We start from the raw sequence: 7,909 nt of genomic DNA, 5'->3' as shown, positions 1-7,909 counted from the left end.
ACAAGCAGTACTTAGGGAGTCAATCCAAAACATACTACAATATTGTTTCGAAACTGTAATATCTAAATCACGCATACCAACCCTAAATCTCAAAAAAGAAAATATACCAAGAGATACCATTACTGAATAAAAAAAATAAAAACTAGCTACTCAATATATGGTGTGAACCAAACAGTTTGAGTATTGTATAGGCTAGTACGAGGGTGATCATTGGGAACAATAAAACGCTGGATGCTCTTGTTTGTCAAGGAAAACACCCCAAAGTCGCGTCCCGTCCACGGTGATGCTAAACAAGGATTATCGAAAGCAAAACAAATGCAATTTCCTTCAACTCTCTTCTTGTAATCTCCATAACTGAGATTGAGGCTTGTAGCAGAGATGATCTTGTTGCTTGCCTTGCTCAGGAACAATATCCTATCGCTGAGGTCTTCAACTTCTACCCACTGAGGACCATTGCTGTTAAGTTCAAGCTTGAACACTCGAAATCCTTTAGTTCGAGGGGGAATGACATAATCGTGATCTAAGAGGAGGGACAGGGGAAGTATTGGATCCTTTTTAAAAGCATGACTAGTGTTATGGAAAACCATAAACAAGTCCTTTGTTGTAGGATCTTTTGCTAAGCGAGGGCCTTCCCTTTCGGTAAAATACCTGACGTCACCCATAGTGTAAGAGGACAGGGAACGAACTGGCCTTGGATGAAGCATAACCAACTTTTGAGGCGGCCCACTGTACATATTACCAGGAGGCCCGGCATTGGCATGGCCTTCAGCATGTAACATTTGGAGATCGTACACAATCAAAAACTCTGCTGCTTTCCGATTTGCAGCATATAATTTCCCATCAATTATTTCTATATCCAGAGAAATGAAGTGTCTACCCTCTAGCACTGGCTAAATGAGGGTCCATGATTTATCTGTTGGTCTACAAAAGGCCAAATAAAGGCCTCCCCAACAAAGGCCAGCCACAAGACATGATGAGTTTATTATATGATGACGATGATGATGATCAGACCATGACAACGTCGTTAGCAATGGCACTGAAGAGGCTACCACTTTCCTTAAAAAGAAAGGTCTGCTGCCGTACATGTGTGGAATGGTGGATTGTGATGGCAGCATGACCCGAACACCCGAAATCGGGTTCAAGAAGAAGTTGAGGGTAGTATAAGGGTAATTGAGATGATACCCTTGCAAGGCGTGCAAGCAGAATGACCAAGGATACAAAAAACCCTCGGGACGCCAAAATTCACTATCAACCATAATCAACCACCCCTCGATGGAACCAACACAATCTCGCCTGCTTATATAATTGTTAGAGCCAAACGACGACGACTTCTGAGTTTTGTTGTCACTTAGACTCAAGAAGTAATGATCTTTGAGAGAGAACGGGTGTGAACGGAGCATGAGCCAGGGAAGCTGAAGTTGAGGGGCAGGAGGGCAACGCTTAACGGCTAGGGCGGCTCCCCAAGAACGGCATACTGCGCCACAGCGGAGATAGTCTGGGAGGCATAGCCGTTGCAGAATCAATTGCATGATTTCTTCTGGGAGTTCATCAGACCACCTGCTTGTAGTAGTGGTACTGATCACTGCTTGAATTGTTCTTCTTATCCTCATCATCGCCATTGTGATCTGGTGGCGACTAAAATCTTGAGGGAGGGAAAGCAACAACTTTCTCAACAGGCGGTAGTATGTGAATGTGGGCTGAAAAATTGCAAAACCAACTTGTGTCCATTTCAACCTTGTGTTCTTAGAAACTTTTCGAATTAATTTTCTAAGCGGCATGTTTTCCTGCATGCATATGTTACATGTAGGAGCGAGCTAGTTTGATTAATAGAATTAGTTATAAAGTTTGAAACGACAACATACATAAACATTAAAGCTGCCAAAAAATAAATAAGAAGAAGAAAAGAAGCCTACCAGTCGCTATTCTTCAAATGTAAAAGGGAAGAAGGCTCCTTGGAATAAATTAACAACTTGTAGTGTATATATATATATATCACACACAGAGGTAAGAAAGGAATTCCTAATTAATTTTTTATCTGGTATCCTATACCTAATAAAACTAGAATTGTATACCCGATAGGATATTTTCTCAAGATTTCGTATTGATCGTGACTTTATTAAACTATAACAGTAGTGGTTAACTATAACATAACTTAATTAACTTGCTTTTATTTGGATAATAATTAGAGTAATGCCACTCTTACCACATTCCATACCACCTTATATGGCAGCTGAGGTGGACAAACACAACATTCCCCAGTTTGACAAGTCATAGTAGCAGAGGTATCAATATATAATGTAAAATTCCCAACAAACATTTGATGCAAAGATGAAACTTAAGATTTCACACGTATAAGATCATGTTTTCATCACGTACAGAAATCAAGTCCCTAAAAATATGACATACACAAAATATACAAATAAAATAAAGAGGATTGTTTTGGATAGGTATATAGAGGAAATATGGATATCTCCGTTCAATTGGCACAGTCATTGATTATCCTAGCAATATAAACAAATCAGGATTTGAAATTTTCTTTTATGGATCATGAATCAATCTTATGACTCAAATTTGATAATTTATTCATAGATCATAAAGAGTAATAGCTTCTGACTTATGTTTTCATACTTTCTAACTGATTCAGAACCAAAAAAAAAAGGTTAAAATTATTTAAAAAGGCATGAAAAGAAACAATGGAGAATGACCATAAGTGGGTGTACAAATAAAGCTGAGAAATAAACAACTTAAAAAGAAAGATAAAATGCAATTCCTGTAGCTCCAAGACTTCGGCTGAAGGATTACACACCAACAATTTTGACTTGGCTTTATGTTGAGTTTTACGTGTTGCATGGTGGCCTTATGAAAATAGTCAATGATTTCCGTTATTTCTCAAACTGAATTCGCCTTTAAATTCCATATGCAGACCTTCACTTTTTCATTTTCTTTCTCAGTTATGCATGTCTCATTTTTTTTTCTTTGGTTTATTTCTTCATTGTGTTTGAAATTGAATATTTTAGAATTTATAGCCGAAGCTTTATAACTACTACTTGTGGGTTTCTGATTCCAGATTTTACGAATTATACCAATATATCTATGTTTTATTTATATTATAGTCAACTTAAAAGTTTATTTAATTTTTTGAGGGTCTGGAAGATCATTTGGGGGACATGGAGTTTAAAATTGCTGGCACGCAAAGAGGAATTACAGCAATTCAGTTGGATATAAAAAACCTGCGCGAATTCTTTTAGATATTATTTGTGAAAGCTTAGAGCCGGGACGCAAAGGTCGCATTCAAATACTTAACCACATGGAGAGAGAGATCAGCTTGCCACGCACTCAAGATGATAGAATTTCTCCTCGATTAGGTTGAGTTTTCAACTAAGTTCTTTTGTCTTTTGTTTTTAACCAGTGACATCCCTTAGGCAATAATATATATATGTGCGTGTGTGTGTTGAGCTTCAAGATTTAAGATTGCTGGTGCAGCTACATTGAAGTACAGTAATGATGCACTTCGTCCCTTGCTTGGCACTCTTGGTGCTCTAAAAAGAAAAATTGAAGATGAAACAGGTGTGATTCTTTTTTCTCTTTTTATTTTTAATCCATAAAGAAACACTACAAAAAAACGTGTCATTACCGACTAATATTTTCCGAGGGCCTCGAAATTCCCTCTGTAAAAGTGTTTTTTCCGATCCAAAAATGTCATCCATTGGAAATATGTTACGGGGCTTAAATTTATTTTAGACAAAGGAACTACCCTAGGAAAAAGTCCTTCATATCGTCGGATATGTAATTTATTTGGCTAGAAAACTTGGTGCCAACTTTATTAACGACAAAAAACATTTTTGTCGGAAATATGATGATTATTTCCAAGGTGCTTCTCATTCCGTTGGAATTGTTTGTCTATTTCCAAGGAGCTTCTCATTTCCCTCAGAATTATTTGACTATTTCTGAGGAGCTTCTCATTCCGTCGGAATTGTTTGACTATTTTTTAGGGTCTTCTCATTTCCATCAGATTTTTCTATGAACAAAATTGAGTTTTTGTTATTTATTTGTACTTTATCATTCAAAATTAGATTTTTCGAGCTTTAAGGCCAAGAGAATGTCACAAGGAGTTCCTAGGAATTTTCATTGTATTTATTTATTTTTAATTTATTGATTATGAATTATAAAAGTTAAATCTTAAAGAAATAATATGAAATAGAATGGATTGACACATGTCAGCCTCTTAAACATACTCCGTCAGTGTTTTTGACAAGAGGCCTATAATATGGCGACACGTGTCATTTTCTTACTATTTATTGCTTTATTTTAAACAATTCATAAAAAATTAAATACAAAGCGTAAATATGCACTGAAAATTGCTACAAACTCTTTTATCTTTAGCCTACTACCTCATAGCCACACATAACACTTTTTTTGTCGACATTTTGTCGACATAGACCTAATGACATTTTGTCGGCATAGACCTATACCAACAAACATTTGCTGGATTAGACCTCTCCCAATAATAATTTACCGGCATAGACATATGCCAATGAAATTTCATTGGAAAAGGTTTTAAAATATATATAATTAGTTTTTTCTTTTGCCAACTTCTTTAGTTTAATTTGTCTTAATTATTATGTATATAAAATCCAAGCTCAATTAAAAGGTGAGGCCGAAGTTCGACTCCACTAGGCCTACCTTCTATATAGCACGTGTGGGAAGAGACTCCCACTTATAAGGAGCAGAGACATTTTCTTCTTTTCTAATGCAGGACTTAAGTTCATGTATTTCATTCAAACTCCAACAAGTAGTTAGTATTATCGAATCACGTTGTGACTTGGATTTACGGTTTTGAGGATAAAATCCATTTACAGAATATTAAAATACTTTATAAAATATTTTTGGGTAATTAAACTATTTTTCTAGGATTTTTAAATAATCAAAAACAAAATTTTAAAAACAAATGTGGAAATTAAAACTAAATGGTCATGTGTACAAAATAATTCAAAAATAATTAATGACTATTTATTAAGTAATTTATAAAACTAATTAAAATATTTAAATACTAATGAAAGTAATTAACCCATAATTACTAATAAAAGTAATTAAACAAAGCTAAGATATTATTAATTTCTATTTATTAGGCACTATAATTTATGAACTTAATTAAAATATATAATATTAATTATTCACTTAAGAAATAAAAATTAAAATATAATTACTAATGAAAGTAATTAAATAAGGCTAAGATATTATATAATTACTAAAAAGAAAATTTTAAAAATAAATTTATCTAAAAACCTCTGCCGACAAAAGTTCGTCGGCATAGGTATATCTCGACAAATATTTGCCGGATTAGACCTCTACCGATGATATTTCATCGGCAGAGGTAAATTTCATTGGGTCAGGTCTATTCGGGCAATTATTTGTCGGTGTTGAGGCCCAAAAAATCCAAGGCTGGGCCCAAATATATTTCTAGCCTAGTACGACACCTAACTTGGGAAGAAACCCAATTTGGGTACGCAAGAATTCGCCATATACATGTTTGGGCTTAAATTTGGCACGCCGAAAACAAAGGCCCACATCATTTCCTAGGCATCTAAACGGATGAACAATACACTTGCACACGTGCCACGCCAAGCAAATAAGCAATACGCCACGCTACAAGCTTAAGTGGGCCCAAGCCACGTGAATGTGTGAGATTTGCTGAGCGGGTTGTGGAATGGATGGTTACGAGTTTTCATAAGGCCCATTGATGAGCCAAGAAATGGAAGTTTTGGGCTGCTTGGGAGCCCTGAAACTCAAGCCCATTTCTTGAGCCCAAATATGCGGGTAAACATAAAGGAGAGAAAATAGCCCATTACCTTAGAAAAGATAGCCCATCACTTTGGGAAGTTGGCCCATCCCTTTAGGGGTCGTTTGGTACGGCGGACTGTCATGGACTGGACTAAATCCTGGGACTGTCTTGGATTAGCTCGGATTGGACTAAGCTGGATTAAGTACTGACCTACGTTTGGTGCTGCGTCGGACTAAGAAGCTGGATTGTAAAAATAGTGAAGACCTATGTTTGGTGCTGTGTCGGACTAAAAAATAATTCCTGTAATATTTAAATTTAATTTGAAATTTTGACCTAAAAATAAATAAATGCTACAAAGAAACACAATTCAAAGATTTAAAACAATAAAACAAATAAAATTATGATTGTTTATGAAGAATAAAATTTTGATATTTTTTTTTTGGCTTCTCAAGATTTATCTTAGTTGCTCCTTAGCCTTGCCCCAAGACTACTACAAATCTTCTATTTTTTGTTGGTCGAAACATTACTAAGGAGCTAAACTCACTCTATATAATTCTACGTCTTTCATGGAAGACCAAGTAAAAAATAATTTATATATATATATATATATATATATATATATATATATATATATATATGTGTGTATAATTTTTGTATATTTAACTTTTGACTTTAAACTGAAAAATATAATTTAACAAGGTAATAATTGCTTGCGATAAAGAAAGCAGCACATCATGAATTATTAAACTTGTTTCAATATAAAAAGAATATCAAGCATTTGTCAATTATTATAGTTTGATTTTCCAGCACATCATGAATTATTAAACTTGTTTCAATATAAAAAGAATATCAAGCATTTGTCAATTATTATAGTTTGATTTTCCAAATACAAATGTGGTCAAATGCAATATCAAAATAATTCTTGTAATATTTAAATTTAATTACGGATTTTGACCTAATAAATAAATAAATGTTAAAAATCCCAATTAAAAATTTAAAACAATAATAAAAAGAAAACAAATAAAATCCTAATATTTTTTAAAGAGAGGAGTCGGACTAGCGTGTTCTATTTAGGAACGTGCTATTTAGTGAACCACTTTTCGGGCTCACTATATTAGACGGGCGAGTGAGGCCTTTTTTTCACTATTGGACTATATAGTCTCATTTAAGTTAGTCCCGTCTGTTACCAAACATGGGTTTCGAGTGCTATTTAGCCTAGTCCAGTCCAGTCCAGTCCAGTGAAGCGTACCAAACATACCCTTAGTGAACTAGCCCATTACCTTAAAGAATGGCCCAAGTGACCAACAAAATATCTGAAAGTCTCCAGCACATGGATGGAGACAAAACCATGGCAAAAGCCAAAAGCCACTCACATCTGCAGGCTGCTTGGAATCTCCAGCACATGGCCAAAGACAAACTCAACGCAAGCCATCAAAAAAACCAAGGGATACTTGAGCAAAACATCCTTCAAACCAGTGTACATACCCATTTCTTTCCCCCCATCAGATCTAGCCATAGAATAGGGGAGAAAAGAAGGAAGAAAGATGGCTGAAAATGGGAGTTCTCCACTGAGGCAGCTGCGGGAAGAGCATTGAGCTCCCAAAAATCCCTGATTTTGTGCAAATGGGCAGAGAGAATTTCACCAAATAGGATAAGTCAAAGGAAGGGAGGAGAAAGGAAGGAAAAAACTTGGTCAAATTTGATAGAAACCATTAGGGTTTCTTAGAAAAGTGTAGCTTCCAGCGCCTATAAAAAGAGGCATTTCCTACCCATCATCTCAACCTACATCTAGAGAGCAAGCTTCCTCTCTCATCTTTGAAACGCTGCAATTTCGTGCCCTATTCCTCCATCTCCTCCCATTTTCTCTTCTGGCAAGCCATTCCAGAGTCTGACATAGCTTTTGTCAGGCTGCTAGAAAATTACCCAAAACACCCAATACTTCACCACTAGCCATAACCACATCTAGAGAGCAAGCTTCCCCTATCATCTTCAAAACTTAGCAAATTTGTGCTCTGTTCATCCTTCTACCCCCATTTTTCTCTCATGGCAGACTGTTCCAGCACTTGACAGCACCTTTGTCGAGCTGTCGGAAAATCACTTAGGCTTAGTTTGGTATTGCTGTGCTTT

At 35.7% G+C, this 7,909-nt stretch overlaps 1 pseudogene; it reads right to left on the bottom strand.

Moving 5' to 3' along the window:
• Nucleotides 1-146: 146 nt before the first annotated feature.
• Nucleotides 147-1,619, bottom strand: LOC110755613 (putative F-box protein At5g66830; annotated as a pseudogene).
• Nucleotides 1,620-7,909: the final 6,290 nt, after the last annotated feature.

The sequence above is a fragment of the Prunus avium genome, chromosome 3 (assembly GCF_965620075.1).
Source record: "Prunus avium chromosome 3, drPruAviu1.hap1.1, whole genome shotgun sequence".
In the NCBI taxonomy this organism is placed as follows: domain Eukaryota; kingdom Viridiplantae; phylum Streptophyta; class Magnoliopsida; order Rosales; family Rosaceae; genus Prunus; species Prunus avium.
Note: the sequence above shows the minus strand (reverse complement) of the source record. Positions and strands in the feature narration are given on the sequence as shown.